We start from the raw sequence: 18,036 nt of genomic DNA, 5'->3' as shown, positions 1-18,036 counted from the left end.
AATTTCCTGTGCTCATACCACTCCCTACCTCCATTTCACCTGTATCATCACATTTCCCTCTTCTTGCATTGTTCTGTATCTCTTTTAACATTTCAAATGTTATAGTCACAGAATAAACTGATAAATCTTAAGAAGTTTCCTAGAATTTTACTGACCATGGCATTCATGGCACTTACTTACAAAATTGCCCTGTTTTATATTTACACATCACTATTTTGAACTTTATGTAAGCGAAAGGTTTGCAGACATCTTCATAAAGAAAAATCTTAGCCATCTCAAACACAGCTGAAAACTAAGACAAGTATTATCCCACACTCTGAATTCTTTTAGTTATCCACCATCTCTCCTAAACTATTACCACTCCCACTCTCTATCTGCATACCTCTAATCATCCTCACCAGTGTCATCTACTCGTACTTCCTGACCACCTACCACTGCTCTTCACATTCACTGAAGACGTCTGCATCTTGGTCAGATTTCTGTCCTACCATATGTCCTACCACCATGGGAAACACCTAAAACCCAAGTCTCAAGACTCCTGAACCTTATCAATTCTGAAGACTTCACACAGTCTTTGGACTTCATCTATGAACTTTCACAGCCAAACACTTCACCGATCTGACACCATCTTCCAATATGTGTAACTTTCTTTTTTTTTTTTTTTTTTAAGATTTTATTTATTTGACAGAGAGAAATTACAAGTAAGCAGAGAGGCAGGCAGAGAGAGGAGGAAGCAGGCTCCCTGCTGAGCAGAGAGCCCGATGCGGGACTCGATCCCAGGACCCTGAGATCGTGACCTGAGCCGAAGGCAGCGGCTTAACCCACTGAGCCACCCAGGCGCCCCTATGTGTAACTTTCTTGTGCCCATATAATCCCTGTATCTGCTCCTCAATTTCATACACTCCTTACATTGTCCACTTGTCCCTTTGTCATGTCCTTTCCTTAGTAAGCATATTATTCATGTATATGTACATGAATAATCTCCTAAATCACTTCCTTACCAACACACTTTACCCCTGGGTTCTTCTGTAAGGCTTGTCATGTAAAAGTCTAAGCCTAAAATAACCCTCACGAACTATCTACTCTTAAACAATCAAGAGACTGAGTGGTGTCAGAAAAAGGATCAAAGAGACATGAAAATTTATACTACTCTAAATTCTGATCTCCAATTTCAGGTGGAATCTTAATCTTCTAAAGCAATCTTTTTATTTATCTATGATGGACTCCCACTCCCCTTCTCTTCAACAACTATTACAAATTTTCACTAATCTTAAGACCCTTTCCTAAGACCAACCTCCACCCTCCCTGAAGATTTAAAAAAAAAAAAAAAGTCATTAGTTATGAACTATCTGCTCAACTTTTTGCCTCTCCCTCACTTATTCTTTGTCCTTCAATGTTATCACAATAAATAAGATATCCTTCCTCTTGTTCTTGTTCCATCCCCCCATGTCAAAATTTCATTTTCCACTATCTCTTTCCACAAACCTACAAACCACACAAGTGTCCCCTATCACTTAAAACATAAAGACTGTAGCCCCCTATCCTTGTCAGTACCACACTCCATGTTTTCCTTCCTAGAAAGGCAGATTTTCTCATTCCCTCCCCTAGTTTAAAATAATCTTGGGGCACTTGGGTGGCTCAATCAGTTAAACATCCAGCTTAGGTCATGAGATTGAGCCCCTCATCAGGCTCCATGCTGGGCATTAAGCCTGCTTAGGAGTCTCTCTCTCCCTGACCCTCTGCCCAAACCCTTCCCTCAGCTTGTGTGCTCTCTCTCTCAAAAAATACTGTAAAATTTTAAAATCTTATTTTACTTCTAATTCTCTGCTGAAACTACCTTTACAAGAAAATCACTAGGAAATATTTTATGGTATCATAAAACTATTATTGATGCTTTTAGGTTTCTTGAAGTTACTATCTTTTATAGATACCAACTAAATTATTTTTTTAACAAATTTATTTATTTATGATTTTATTGATTTATTTGACAGAGAGAGAGAGATCACAAGTAGACAGAGACGCAGACAGAGAGAGGGATGCAGGCCCCCTGCTGAGCAGAGAGCCTGATGTGGGACTCGATCCCAGGACCCTGGGATCATGACCTGAGCCGAAGGCAGGGTCTTTAACCCACTGAGCCACCCAGGCGCCCCCCCAACTAAATTATTTACATATGAAATGGTATGATGTCAATTTGCTTCAAATGAATAAAGAACTGGAAGTGTACTCATGAAAAAATGCTCAGTTTATAAATACTGAAGCTGGGTAATAGTTACATAGCGGTTCACTACACAGTTCCATATACCTCTGCATATGCTTGAAATCTGCCTTAACAATACATGCATGATAATAAAAAACAGATCTCTACCTTTATCACAGTATCCCTTTAAACTATACCATGGTTTGTTTCTACATTGTAAGATATGTTTATTAAATAATAATTGATATATAATTTTCTATTAGTTTCAGGCTTACAGCATATTGACTCATCAATTCTATATGTTACTCAAAGCTCACCACAGTAAGTACAGTCACCATAAAACATTATTACAGTATTATGGACTATATTTCCTATGCCGTACTTCTCATCTCCATAACTCATTTTTTTTACTTATTTAACGGGGAGGGTAGACTTCCCACTGAGTGCAGAGCCTGAGAGGACTCCATCCCAGGCCCCAGAGATCATGACCTGAGCTGAAGGCAGACACCTAACCGACTAAACCACCCAGGCACCCATAATTCATTTATTTTATAACTGGAATTTTGTACCTCTTAATCCCTTTCACTTATTTCACCCACTTCCCTACCCGCCTCCCTCTGGCAACCACAAGTACTCTATATTTAAGAATCTGTTTGTTTGTAGACCATATTTTTTAACCCTCTGAAGCCACTAAGTCACCTGGGTTGGGGAAGCAGGCCCCTCTTCCAACCTCCCAAATATTCTCCAACATTTGCCCTGGCAACATAATGGGATTTGGATGTAATGAACTCTTTAGGTATGTTAGGCAGTTAAAAAGGTTGTTGATGTGGGGCACGTAGCTGGCTCAGTTGTTGGAGCATGCCACTCTTGAGCTTGGGTTACAGAGTTCAAGCCCCACACTGCATACAGAGATTACTTTTTTTAAAAAGGTTGTTAATGCTAACTTGTAAAGTAATTAAACTGCAAAATATATTTTTCAGATATGGTTTTACTACTGCTTCATATGTACATTTTTTAGCTGCAAAATTAAGACCTTTTTTCATAACATGCCATCAACTGAGTTTTTCCTCGAATAGTACCTCACCTCCCTTCAAAAAAATAATTCAATAAAATAAATTTAAAATTATGTATTTTTTAAAAAAATATTTTATTTATTTATTTGACAGAGAGATCTCAAGTAGGCAGAGAGGCAGGCAGAGAGAGAGGAGGAAGCAGGCTCCCCGCCGAGCAGAAAACCCAAATGCGGGACTCAATCCCAGGACCCTGAGATCATGACCCGAGCCGAAGGCAGAGGCTTAACCCACTGAGCCACCCAGGTGCCCCAAAATTATGTATTTTTAATTGTTCATCTCGCTATCTTGTCATAGAAGCTAGAAAATCAGAAACCCTGAGATCACCCTTGACTCTCTTGAATTTTGCCCACTTTTAACCAATAAAATGCACCTTAAAATCTATCCCTTCCTCTCTAATCCTACTCACACTGCACTAATAAAGGCTCCCAGTATTCCATAATCTCCTTGTCTTGTTTCCCTCCATTCAATCCTCCATCCTATAACCTGACTGGATTATTTGAATTATTAATCAACAAGATCCCTGTTTAAAATATTTCAAATAGCTCCCCATTACTTCTAGAATAAAATTCAAGTTCCTAAACTCAGGAAGCAAAAATCTTAACAATCTGGCTCTTACTAGCCTTACTTCCAGTCTCTCCCTAATATTTTATTTATGTCTCTGGTAATGCCTAACCACTTGTAGTTCACTGTAAGCACCTTTTTATTTCATACCTGATTCATGCCTTTGCTCAAACTATTTTGCCCAAACTATTTCCTCCAATATAAAAGACCAAACTGGTAACCCTTAGCCTTGAACTGGATGAGGTAGATCAAAAAGTGCCATTGAAAGCAATATATTTCAAATTGTACACATGAGAGAATGGTGGAAGAACACAGGAGGAGGAGAGAAAAAGGACGAAGAATAAAGAATTGGGGAAGGAAGCACCTCTGCAGGAGAAAGGGTGAAGATAATAGGCTCATTCTTAGAAGAAGTTAACCGTGGACCATTCAGTCAGAAATGTCCAACACAAAAATAATCTGGGTAGAAAGTCTGGAGCCCTGTTCAATTATCAAGCCCAAACCTGAGTGCCATATCTCCAATGGTACCTGACGTACCTCCCAAAAATCCAGAGCTCTACGTAAACCAATGGGCATGGAACATGGAAATCTAGCATTTCAGAAAAAAAAGTAACACTGTAAGTCAAGTGAGTGAATGATTTAGAACAAAGGAAAAAGGATTGATAAGTATACCCTTGTTTAACCAAGGAAAATGTCACAGACAGAAGAAAATTTCAGTTAATTAAGGATCTTCTTGTGCCTAAAAGCAATAAAAGATCTTAAGGTTAGACTTCATTAAAAATTAAATTTCTGCACATCAAAACAAACAAGCAAGATAAAACTACCAAAAAAAAAAAAAAAAAAAACCAAAGTGTTAACATTTGAGTAAGTCATAACTTATAAAACCACTGAAACAAACAAAAATTGATGAAAGACAAAGATACAGAGGAAAAATGACTAAAGTGCTTATAGAAAAATTTTTGATTATCACCAGTGAAATACAATATACCATTTCATTATTGCTTTATTGCATTTCTTTGTTAAATAGTGAAGTTAAGCATTTTTCCCTCAAGAACTCACCACAAGTGGTAATAATAATGGCAAGGTAAAATGAGATTGACACCCTTGTATTTCTGGTGTTACTTAGTGTTAAGAAACTTTAAACTCATTCCATAAAGCTGGGAACAAAACAAATATGGCCATTCTCACTGCTACCATTTAATATAACAGTAAAGGTCTTTGTCAATACTATGATAAAAAAGATGGAGGAGAGGGAAAGGAAGGTAGAGAAACTAGAAGAGACCATTATCATCTACACAGAAATATTATCAGAATCTACAGACAATGAGAAAAAGTTCGGCTACACTGCCAGACAAAAATTTAACAGAAAAATCCATAACATTTCTCAAACAGCAATAATCAATTAGAAAATAAAATGAACACCATTCACAACAGCAACGAAACCATATACTTAAACAGAATTTCTAACCTCAGCATTATTAACATTGAGCTGGATAACTAGAGGCTAGTCTACCCACTACAGGATGTTTAGCAACATCCCTGGCTTCACCCACTAGATGCAATAGCATCTCCCAAGCTCTGACAACCAAAAGTATCTTTAGACAATATCAAATCCAAAACATCAAATTTTGTCCCCACCCCGAGACAAAATTAAAAACTAGTGATTAAGAATTAGTGATCAGGGGCGCCTAGGTGGCTCAGTGGTTAAGCCGCTGCCTTCGGCTCAGGTCATGATCTCAGGGTCCTGGGATCGAGTCCCGCATCGGGCTCTCTGCTCAGCAGGGAGCCTGCTTCCCTCTCTCTCTCCCTCTGCCTGCCTCTCTGCCTACTTGTGATTTCTCTCTGTCAAATAAATAAATAAAATCTTTAAAAAAAAAAAAAAAGAATTAGTGATCAAGAATGAGTACCATGAAGAAACAAAAGACAATCTAATTTCACTAAAATACATAGAAAGTTTTCATCGACAAAGAGCTATTCCATGCTGTTGGATGGGACAACTTATGATGTGATTTCTCCCTCAAATGCATCGATTCAATGCAATTCCATTCTAAATTTCAGCTGGATTTTTTAACTTGGTAACAGTAACCTACTTATAAAGCATTTACTGTGTGCCCCTGCCACTATTCTAACATTATACATATATTCAAAAAGGCAGGAAAACTCCTAACTTCATTTTACAAATTACAAAACTGAGGCAACCTATGCAAAGCCCAGGGTTACACAATTACCAACAACAGAGCCAGGATTCAACTCCAAGCTGACTGGATCCAGAGTACATGCTCTTAACCACTTCACTGTTCTACTTGACAAAACACTGCAATGATACAAGCCTGGAAAGATTGAAAAGAAGTTACTGGAGAACAGTTACACTTCTGGAACCTGGAGGTAAGCAGTAAGATGGAAAAAATTTCTCTCTACCTTTCCTACAAATTTTGATAGGACACACCATACTGGTATTGGGAGTTATCTGTAGTAGAAATAAAAGAATCCTCATATACCCCTACTGGGAGTAAAGACTGGTACAACTATTCAGAAGAGTAATATGGCAGTATTTAGTGAAACTGGATATATATATTTATGTATATATACATATATATATATATATATATATATAAATATCTAACTCAGTTGGATAATACATATCCATGAAGGGATGATATGAGGATGCTCTTATTCAGAACGGTCTATAATACAGGAAGCTGGAGGCATCACAGTGTTCATTACTGCATGGGGGTAATGGCTCAGTGAAATATGGCAGATGCATACTATGGAATACTAATGCACACTATGGAAGCCATTAGATTCAATGAACAAGAACTTGAAAAAAAATGCACACAACATATTTTATAGGAATGCATAAAAATAAATGTATATATATATCAAACGTATTAAATGAATACATATGGGAGAAGATAAAAAAGAGTGGATAATGCAGATAAAAAATAAAATGAAAGCAACATCTTGAACGAGTCAAGAATTACCATGTTTGGGCGCCTTCATGGCTCAGTGTGTTAAGCCTCTGCCTTCGGCAAAGGTCACGATCTCTGGGTCCTGAAATCGAGCCTCACATCGGGCTCTCTGCACAGCAGGGAGCCTGTTTCCCCAGCCTTCTCTCTGCCTGCCTCTCTGCCTACTTAAGATTTGTCTGTTAAATAAATTAAAAATCTTTAAAAAACTAAAAATAAAAATAATTACCATGTTTTATGAACTAAGGACAAGATTAATTCAACCCTCTGCACCTGAATTCCAACAATTAAATTTTTTTTAAAGATTTTATTTATCTATTTGATAGAGACACAGTGAGAGAGGGAACACAAGCAAGGAGAGTGGGAGAGGGAGAAGCAGGCTTCCCGCCAAGCAGGGAGCCCGATGTGGGGCTCGATCCCAGGACCTTGGGACTGTGACCTGAGCCGAAGGTAGACACTTAACGACTGAGCCACCCAGGCACCCCAACAATTAAATTTTTAAGAAACTTCAAAGTCAAAAATATTAAAAGTTCATCTACAAACCAAATAACACATATTGAAACCCTTACAATTCTATAATCTTTGATTCAGTGATTGCTATCATTCTACCCTAAAATTTTAAAAAAAGTAAACATATTTACATGTAGTAAAGGTATTTAACTATCCTGAACTAGAAAAACAACAAAGAAAACCTTGAAAAAAACTAAGACATACAAATGGAGAGTATTTACTTAAGAAATATATTTATATATCACTAAAAACAATATTTATAGAAAATTAATGAGCTGTTTAAAAAGGAAAACATGTAAAGGATGGCCTCTACTATATAAGTTTTATATATGCTCATATGCACAAAAAGATTGAAAAGGAAATGTCACAGCTGACAGCAGTAACCTATGAATTACAGATTTATATGTGACTTTCTCTACTTTTCTTTATATATCCTGATAAATATAAAATGCAACCACTATCAATAATTACATAAGGAAAAGACTAATTCACTACCAGAACTGCCTAAGACAGACCAGGACCTATATTCACCAGGCATTTAAAAACAAAATTATTTTTGGGGCGCCTGGGTGGCTCAGTGGTTTGGGCTGCTGCCTTTGGCTCGGGTCATGATCTCAGGGTCCTGGGATCGAGCCCCGCATCAGGCTCCCTGCTCCGCAGGAAGCCTGCTTCCCTCTCTCTCTCTCTCTGCCTGCCTCTCTGCCTACTTGTGATCTCCGTCTTTAATAATAAATAAATAAAATCTTAAAAAAAAAAATTATTTTTAAAAATATTTCCAAAGGTCACAGTGAAGATGAATCTAGATTTTAGTGTCTAGAAGGTATTTAATGAACTTCTAAAGTGTTCTATCAAAATAGAATTGAAGGTATTCTATACTTATATATGTAGTCTATTATGAAAAGTTTATCTTTACTATTCCAAAGTATTTCCTTAATAAAAAAAATAATAAATCAAAGGTAATTTAGGGTGTTATTAAGTACTGATTAATTTATCACCAGTTATTTTTGCTAGCAAAATCAATAAATCTAATAGAATTATACACACTAATAGCTATAACTTATTTGGTGTATCAGTTTCAACACTATCACCATAATCAATATTTCTTAAACCCTAATATAAATTAGAAACAGCAGATACTTAAAATAGTCTACATGCCCTAGTCCTATTTCCTATGCTTGCTGAACTGGCCAGCTGACATGCGTTTTACAAAGTAAACTCACTCTAACATGATGTTAATTTACTATTTTAATGCATTTAATCTAAACTTTAAACTTCATAAGTTTAATTACATTTGATGTTATTTAACTGCCAAAATTAGTACCACAGTTACAAAGGAGGTGGTAGATACTGATGAAAAGTCCATCATTTAACAAGACACATATTACTATGTCATTTTGCATGGCTCTTATTAATTTTTACAATGGCAATTCTCAATTAGACTTCATTTTACTCCCTTTATAGGCCTCAAAATCCAAAGTACATACCACCACAACCCCTTTTCACACCATTCACACATGCCTAAAGAGAGGCAGGTTCATGAGACTACCTTAAGAATTCAAGTCAGAGCAGACTCTAACTCACATAACCAGAGTGAATTTAGACATGATTCCTGAGTTTACCATTCTTTCTGACCCTGCACAATTAACAACCTTCTCATGCTTCAATCTAATTAACTCCTCTGAGGTAGGTGCTAGAGAGGGTAGAATACAAAATGTAACTGGAAGCTATTGAGAACATTTCTTTAAACAATAGTAAAATGAAAAGAAGTAACAGCACAAGCTTTCAACATTCTTCCAAGGGTTCAGAAAATTATTTTTTCTAAAAATTTGTTCTCTCTCACATTCATTATTCATAAAACTACTTCCAGTACAGTTGTGTAAAACAGTAATATAAGTGTTAAATTTTCAGGTGCTTTTCAGTTAAACTTCAAAAGGTTTAAGGGGATTCCTTCAAAACCCTCTTTCATTTGCTCAATTCTCTTCTCAAGCATATTAGACTCCATTAACAGCCAATCATGTAAGCTGAGCTGCAAGTGACCCGAGAGTTGCCATAGCAACAGCTGCTTTCCGAAATACGTGTTATGCATTTTAAAAGCTCTCACAGAGAGGATACCACATCTATCAATTAACAACCAAAGCTCAACATAGTATATTACTCAAATGAAACAAAAAACTCAACTACCATAACAGGGCAACTACTTCATAACAAAAGGGATATTTGATATTCTTGAAGCAAGTGCTACTGCAGTTGTAAATTTCAAAACCAAACCTACAATTAATAACAGAATGATTGAATACCACGTTTAGTAATGAACAAAACTGATACAGTAAAGAAGAATGATCAGAACTACATTCGGCAATGGACCATCAAGAGTAATGAATAAACGACCATATGCTGTAATAAACTGCCAAATTTTCATGCAATTTTACTAACGAAAAAGTTGGCCCTAAATGTGGTAGACCAAAATGTTTTTCAACATACATATGGTGTGTGCCTGTGTGTGTGCATGTGTGTGTGTCAAACACATATTTCACAGGTAATGAAAAGATGTAGAGACAAGTATGAAACACAAAATTCTACTTTTTTCAAGAAAAATCATCATTTTAGCAATTTATCAGAGATAGACATCTCTCTTCTTCTAAGATTATCCTGGGAGAATTCCTTTTCATAAAGATATGGAACAGTTAGACAGGGTTAACCAAGTCATTTGAACAGTGTGCAATTCTGCAATAGAAAACCTTCCAGGGGCACCTGGGTGGCTCAGTGGGTTAAAGCCTCTGCCTTTGGCTCAGGTCATGATCTCAGGGTCCTGGGATCAAGCCCCATATCGGGCTCTCTGCTCAGCAGGGAGCCTGCTTCCTCCTCTCTCTCTCTGCCTGCCTCTCTGCCTACTTGTGATCTGTCTGTCTCTGTCAAGTAAATAAATAAAATCTTTAAAAAAAAAAAAAAAAAAAAGAAAACCTTCCAAAAAACACCTTGTCTCTGTAAAGTAACCTCAATTAGTACTAAATGAATGTCCACAATTAAAGGGTAAAGTAGTAAACAAAACTAAGCAGTCTTGAGAAATCTTTTTCTTAAACTATACTCAAATATCTAATATCAAATATCATGTAAGTAAACTCATAAAAAATATTACTAGAGTGTTGTGTGATTCAGAAGAAATTGCTACAAACAGCATTACTAGATAAAACATACTGAAATGGCTACTAACCTATGTAATACTCAAGAGCTGGAAAGGAAAATATTTCCACTAATAAACTTCTTTTTAAAGAAACAACAAACATAAGATACTGTTTCTTATCTATTTTAACTTCAATTTTTTTTTTAAAGATTTTTTATTTCTTTATTTGACAAAGATCACAAGTAGGCAGAGAGGCAGGCAGAAAGAGAGGAGGAAGCAGGCTTCCTGCCGAGCAGAGAGCCTGATGCGAAGCTGGATCCCAGGACCCTGGGATCATGACCTGAGCCGAAGGCGGAGGCTTTAACCCACTGAGCCACCCAGGCGCCCCTTAACTTCAAATTTTTTATAACTTCAAAGGAAGGATTAAAAAAAACTGAGTACTACTCCTCTAAACTAAAGCAGAAATTCAGAAAATAAGGTATAACACGGATGAAAGACAGAAATTGATTGAAAGGCTGTTAAGTGAGAGAACTAGCAACAAGTCACCATAGCAATAATCAGGTATGGCGCCTAAGTCCTCCAAACAACCACAGAAGGCCCAAAGACTTAAGTATTATTATATTAATGAAGTATTTTTTTTAACCTAGGTATTTCCTTTGTCCTAAATTCTAGTCCATCTCTAGACTTAAAGTACATAATAAATTCTTCTTGTCCATATAAAAATCTCACCTATTATTTCAACCCCACATTCCTAATACTTATACAAACTCTAAACACAGCCAAACACTGAATTCAAAATTCTCACAAAATGTTAACACTACTAACAGCTAAGTACAACTAAGCAACCTGCATGTGTTAATTCATGGATTATTCACAATATCCCTTATTTTCTCCACTTTAAAGATGGTGAAACTGAGACACAGAAAACATACCCAAGGTATTATGGCCAGTAAGTTGTAGTACGATCAAATGTTCTAACCCATTCTAACTATATATGCCTTTCCATTAACTATTATCTATGAAGCCCATGTTAAGTGAATATACTTTGCAATCTCCAATGCTTCATCCCAAAAAACTCATGTTTCTCTAGTTACATCTCACCATTAGCATAGCCAATTCCTTCTTAGACCAATATCCTAGCTTAATAATTCCAGCAAAACAAAGAAGAATTATTTTTTAATGAAAATCAAGTAGGTTGAAAACAAAGGAACAACTAACTCACCTATGAAGCTGAATGAAAAATGTTCCAGAGGAGAAAATATATGTGATTTTCATTTTAAGCAAAAGGATATATATGTGTATGGACGAGTATAGCTATGATGTTGATATAGACAAATAACAATTATAAATGCTTCCTACATGATAAGCACTGTCCTAAGAACTTTCTTCACATGCCCTAACATTTAATTCTTACAACCCTATGAAGTCCATACAGTTATCCTTGCTTTACAATAAGCAAACAGCTACAGAGAAATGAGGTAATTTGCCTAACGGCAAAGAGCTAGTAAGTGGAAGAACTGAAATTCAAAACACCTCTGACAGCATGACCAGAAAAACCTTCACATAACCATGACCAAACCAATTAGAATCAAGGAACAGAGGAATTAGATTTTACATGTAACTATGTCATACAGGAGTCAACATACTATAATCATTCCTAAAAATAATCATGGCTATGCATGCACTTTAGTAATAAAAAACTTTAGAAAAACAGGAAAACAAAATAAAACACTTGAGAACTGCTAAATACCTACAGAACCCCCAATTCAAGATAGCAGACTGAGCACACGAATGTCTTTTCTCCCACTCCTGGTATTCAAATAACAACAGAAAGTTTTTTTGTTCTATTTTTAACAAACTCAGAAGAAAAACAATTCGAATCATAAACATATGGGAGAAAAAGCGTTCTATCAACAGATGAGAAATTTGGGGTAACACCTTGAAAATACAATAAATGAGACCAGATCAAGAAAAAGTGACTAGAGGAGGAGGAAGCAAGACAGCGGAAGAGTACGAGACTAAAATATCATCAGGTCCCAGGAGTTCAGCTAGACATTTATCAAATCATTCTGAACACCTAAAAACCCAACATGCGACAGAAAAAAAGAACAGCAATTCTACGAACAAAAAATCCACCACTTTCTGGAAGGTGGGACAGGCAGAGAAGTGAATCCCAAGCAAGGAAACATAGACTGCAGGCGGAGGGGCCGGCTCCCAGCAAGCACCAAAGCATCAGACCACAAAATCAGAACTTTTAGAGGTCTGCTCCACTGAGGGACATAGCTCCAGAGGTTAAGCAGGGGTGGAGCCCTCAGGAGGACAGTGTGGTCTCAGGACATGCAGTGTCACATAAAGGGGGTTTCGGAGTGTGGCAGAGCTGCCGGGTATTGGAGCAGGGAAGCCGGCTACAGAGATGGAGCTGAGGAGTGAGCTCTCAGCTAGGGGTTACCTTAAACCTTTGATCCAAGGCACAGTCGGAACAATGCTCTTCAAGCAGGGCCCCCCAAGTGGCAACTCCAGAGAGACCCTCTCCTTACTCCTCCAAGAGGAGCAGCTCGGGAGCATCCAGCAAAAATCTGCTTGGTTTGGAGACTCTAAACGGGGCCACGCGCCAGAGAGAGAAACGCTCAGTCACAAGCCAGGTGAGCACGGAGTGCTGCCAGAGACCAGGGAGATGAGAGCCATTGACTGCTTTTCTCTTACAGCAAAATTAGGAGTGAGAGCCCAAGCTCTCGGCTCCTCAGGCAGGAGATTTGAGGCCACCATCATGACTCCCATCCTCGAAAGCCCTACAAAAAACATTCAGGGAACAAAAGCTCCCAAGAGAAAACCCCAGCACATTACTTACCCTACCCCCTGGCAAGGAGAGTGCAATTATGCCTCAGAAAAAGGCGTTTGAGAATCACTGCAAGAGGCCCCCTCCAAAAGTTCAGCAAGAACATTCAGCCAAGACCAAGATTACCAATCAATGAGAATGGTGGAACTCCAGAGCTAGGGAAAAGCAACACATAGAATTCATGGCATTATCCTATGATACTTTACTATTTCAAAGTTAAATTATTTTATTTTCTTTTATTCTACTTGAACTTTTCCTCTTTCAATATTTTATAACTCTTTTATCTTATGAAAATCTATTTTGAAAATGTTTTTAATTTTCACTGTTATAGTAATATTTTAAACCTTCATTGAATTTAATCTTATTTTTTGAATACATATACAGTTTTTCCTTAAAATTTTGGGATGAAATTTTGACTAACAGAACAAAAGAACCCTAAGTATAACATGTGGCATTATTCTAGTATCCACTCTGATCACATAGTCTCCTTTTAATTTCCTTTTTCCAACAACTTATCCTATCAATTCCTTTTTCAAAAACTTTTAAAATTTTCATCGTTACACTCATTCCATTCTTTCATCATGTTTACCCTTATTTTTGTGTATATATATATATATATATATATATATATATGTAGGTTTGACATTCTTTAAAATATTCTGAAGTAGTTCCTTCTAAGAGACTAGAATACACCAGAGTCAAGTGGGTGGATCTGTTCTATTCAGCAGTCTAATATACATATTTTTTATTTTTTACTTTTGACCCTGGTTTCAGTGTCTTCTGATTTGGTTAGCATAGATTTTTCTGGGATCTTTGCCACCCTTTTCGAATTTTATTCTCTCGTTCAACTATTCTTATCTAGATAAAATACGGAAAAAACCACCACAAAAAAAAAAGAACAAGAGGCAGAACCAATGGCTAGGGACCTAATCAATACAGACACTGGTAATATGTAAGATCTAGAGTTCAGTTCTCAAGGTGCTAGCTGGACTCAAAAAAGGCATGGAAGATTATTAGAGGCACACTGTCTGGAGAAATAAAAGCCCTTTCTAGAGAAATAAAAGAACTGTAATCTAACCAAGCTGAAATTTTAAAAGCTATTAATGACGTGCAATCAAAAATGGAGGCTCTAACTGCTAGGACAAACGAGACAGAAGAGAGAATTAGTGATACAGAAGAGCAAATGATGGAGAATAAAGAAGCTGAGCAAAAGAGAGACAAACAACTACTGGACCACGAGGGGAGAATATCCAGAGATAAGTGATACCATAAGACAAAAGAGTATTAGAATAACAGGATTCCTGAAGAAGGGGGGGAGGGGTGCAGAAGGTATACTGGAGCGAATTATAGTGGAGAATTTCCCTAATATGGAAAAGGAACATCAAAATCCAGGGGGTGCAGAGAACCGCCCCTCAAAATTAGTAAAAATAGGTCCATACCCCATCATCTAACAGTAAAACTTACAAGTCTCAGTGACAAAGAGAGAATCCAGAAAGCAGCTCAGGACAAGAAGTCTATAACATACAATGGCAGAAATATTAGATTGGCAGCAGACCTATCCACAGAGACCTGGCAGGCCAGAAAGGACTGGCATGATATATTCAGAGGAATAACGAGAAAAATATCCAGCCAAGGATACTATATCCAGGCAGGCTGTCACTGAAATTGGAGAGATAAAAAGCTTCCAGGACAAACAAAAATTAAGAAAATTTGCAAACATCAAACCAGCCATACAGAAAATATTGAAAGGGGTCCGCTAAGCAAAGAAAGAGCCTAAAAGTAACAGACCAAAAAGGAATGGAGACAATGAACAGTAATGGTCACCTTACAGGCAATACAATGGCACTAAATTCACATCCCTCAATAGTTACCCTGAATGTGAATGGGATAAATGCCCCAATCAAAAGACACAGGGTATCAGAATGTATTAGAAAAAACAAGACTCATCCATATGCTGTCTACGTGAAACTCATTTTAGACCCAAGGACACCTCCATCTGAAAGTGCGGGGGTAGAAAATAATTTACCATGCTAATGGACAACAAAAGAAAGCTGAGGTGGCAATCCTAGTATCAGATAAATTACATGTTAAGCCAAAGACTATAACAAGAGATGAGGAAGGACACCCTATCATACTTAAAGGGTCTGGTCAACAAGAAGATGTAACAGTTTTAAATGTCTATGCCCCTAACCTGGGAGTGGCCAATTATATAAACCAATTAATAACAAAATCAAAGAAACACATTGACAATAATACACTAACAGTAGGGGACTTTAACACCTCCCTCACAGAAACGGACAGATCATCTAAGCTAAAAAGATCAACAAGGAAATAAAGGCTTTAAATGACACACTGGACTACACGGACATCACAGAGATATTCAGAACACTCCATCCAAAAGCAACAGAATACACATTCTTCTCTAGTGCACATGGGACACGCTTCAGACTAGATCACACCCTGGCTCACAAAATCACATCTTAACCAGTACCAAAGATGGGATCGTTCCCTGAATATTTTCAGACCACAATGTTCTAGCTCTGAAGTGAGAACTCAATCACAAGAGGAAGGCTGGAAAGAACACAAATACAAGGAGGCTAAAGAGCATCCTACTAAAGAATGAATGGGTGAACCAGGAAATTAAAGAATTGAAAAAATTCAGGAAAGAAATGAAAATGAAAACACAACTGTTCAAAATCTTTGGGACACAGCAAAGGCAGTCCTGAGAGGAAAGTATATAACGATACAAGCCTTTCTCAAGAAACAAGAAAGCTCTCAAGGACACAACCTAACCCTACACCTAAAGGAGCTGGAGAAAGAACAGCGAAGAAAGCCTAAACCCAGCAGGAGAAGAGAAATAGTCAAGTCAGAACAAAAATCAATGGAACAGAAACCAAAGAACAGTAGAACAAATCAATGAAACTAGGAGCTGGTTCTCTCAAAGAATTAGTAAGACTGATAACACACCCCTGGCCAGACTTCTGCAAAAGCAAAGAGAAAGGACCCAAATTAATAAAATCATGAATGAAAGAGGAGAGATCACAACCAACACCAAAGAAATACAAACAATTTTAAGAACGTACTATGAGCAACTATACGCCAGCAAATCTGACAATCTGGAAGAAACGGGTGCATTCCTAGAGACGTATAAACTAACAAAACTGAACCAGGAAGACAAAGAAAACCTGAACAGACCCATAACCAGTACGGAGATTGAAGCAGTCATCAAAAATCTCCCAACAAACAAGAGCCCAGGGCCAGACGGCTTCCCGGGGGAATGGTACCAAGCATTTAAAGAAGAACTAATACCTGTTCTCCTAAACTGTTCCAAAAAATGGAAATGGAAGGAAGACTTCCAAACTCGTTCTATGAAGCCAGCACTACCTTGATCCCAAAACCAGACAAAGACCCCACCAAAAAAGAGAATTACAGACCAATATCCTTGATGAACACAGATGCAAAAATTCTCATCAAAATACCAGCCAACAGGCTCCAACAGTACATTAAAAGGATTATTCACCCCGACCAAGTGGGATTTATTCCAGGGCTGCAAGGTTGGTTCAACATCTGCAAGTCAATCAATGTGATACAGTACATTAATAAAAGAAAGAACAAGAACCGTATGAAACTCTCAACAGATGCTGAAAAAGCATTTGACAAAGTACAGCATCCCTTCTTGATCAAAACTCTTCAAAGTGTAGGGACAGAGGATACATATCTCAATATCCTCAAAGCCATCTAGGCAAAACCCACGTCAAATATCATTCTCAATGGCGAAAACTGAGAGCTTTTCCCCTAAGGTCAGGAACACGGCAGGAATGTCCACTATCACCACTGCTATTCAACACAGTACTAGAAATCCCAGCCTCAGCAATCAGACAACAAAAAGAAATAAAAGGCGTCTGAATACGCAAGGAAGAAGGCAAACTCTCACTCTTTGCAAACGATACAAGACTTTATGCAGAAAACCCAAAATACTCCACGCCAAAAATGCCAGAACTCATACAGGAATTCACTTACACGTCAGGATATAAAATCAATGCCCAGAAACCAGTTGCATTTCTATACACAAACAACAAGAGAGAATAAAGAGAAATTAAGCAGTCGATCCCATTTACAATGGCACCCAAAACCATAAGATACTTAGGAATAAACCTAACCGAAGAGGCAAACACTCTGCACTCAGAAAACTATAAAGTACGCATGAAAGAAATGGAGGAAGACACAAAGAAATGGAAAAACGCTCCATGCTCATGAGTTGGAAGAACAAATACTGTGAAAATGTCTATGCTACCTAAAGCAATCTACATGTTTAATGCAATCCCTATCAGAATACCATCCATTTTTTCCAAAGAAAAGAACAAATAATCCTAAAATTTATATGGAACCAGAAAAGGCCCTGAACAGCCAGAGCAATGTTGACAAAGAAAGCCAAAGTTGGTGGCAACACAATTCCAGACTCCAAGCTCTATTACAAAGCTGTCTTCATCAAGACAGTATTCTACTGGCACAGAAACAGACACATAGATCAATGGAACAGAACAGAGAGCCCAGAAATAGACCCTCAACTCTATGGCGAAATAATCTTTGACAAAGCAGGAAATGGAAATGGAAAAAAGACAGTCTCTTCAACAAAAGGTGTTGGGAAAACCAGACAGCCACATGCAGAAGAATGAAACTGGACCATTTCCTTACACCACACACACAAATTGACTCAAAATGGATGACAGGCCTCAATGTGAGAACAGGAATCCATCAAAATCCTTGAGGAGAGC

General features: G+C 37.5%; 1 protein-coding gene across 10 annotated transcripts in view; it reads right to left on the bottom strand.

The window, feature by feature from the left end:
* Positions 1–18,036, bottom strand: part of STAG1 (STAG1 cohesin complex component) — a 425,728-nt gene that overhangs the window by 326,753 nt on the left and 80,939 nt on the right. The gene's annotated exons all lie outside the window — the stretch shown is intronic.

This window comes from Mustela nivalis (genome assembly GCF_964662115.1).
Source record: "Mustela nivalis genome assembly, chromosome: 1".
Classification (NCBI taxonomy): Eukaryota; Metazoa; Chordata; class Mammalia; order Carnivora; family Mustelidae; genus Mustela; species Mustela nivalis.
Note: the sequence above shows the minus strand (reverse complement) of the source record. Positions and strands in the feature narration are given on the sequence as shown.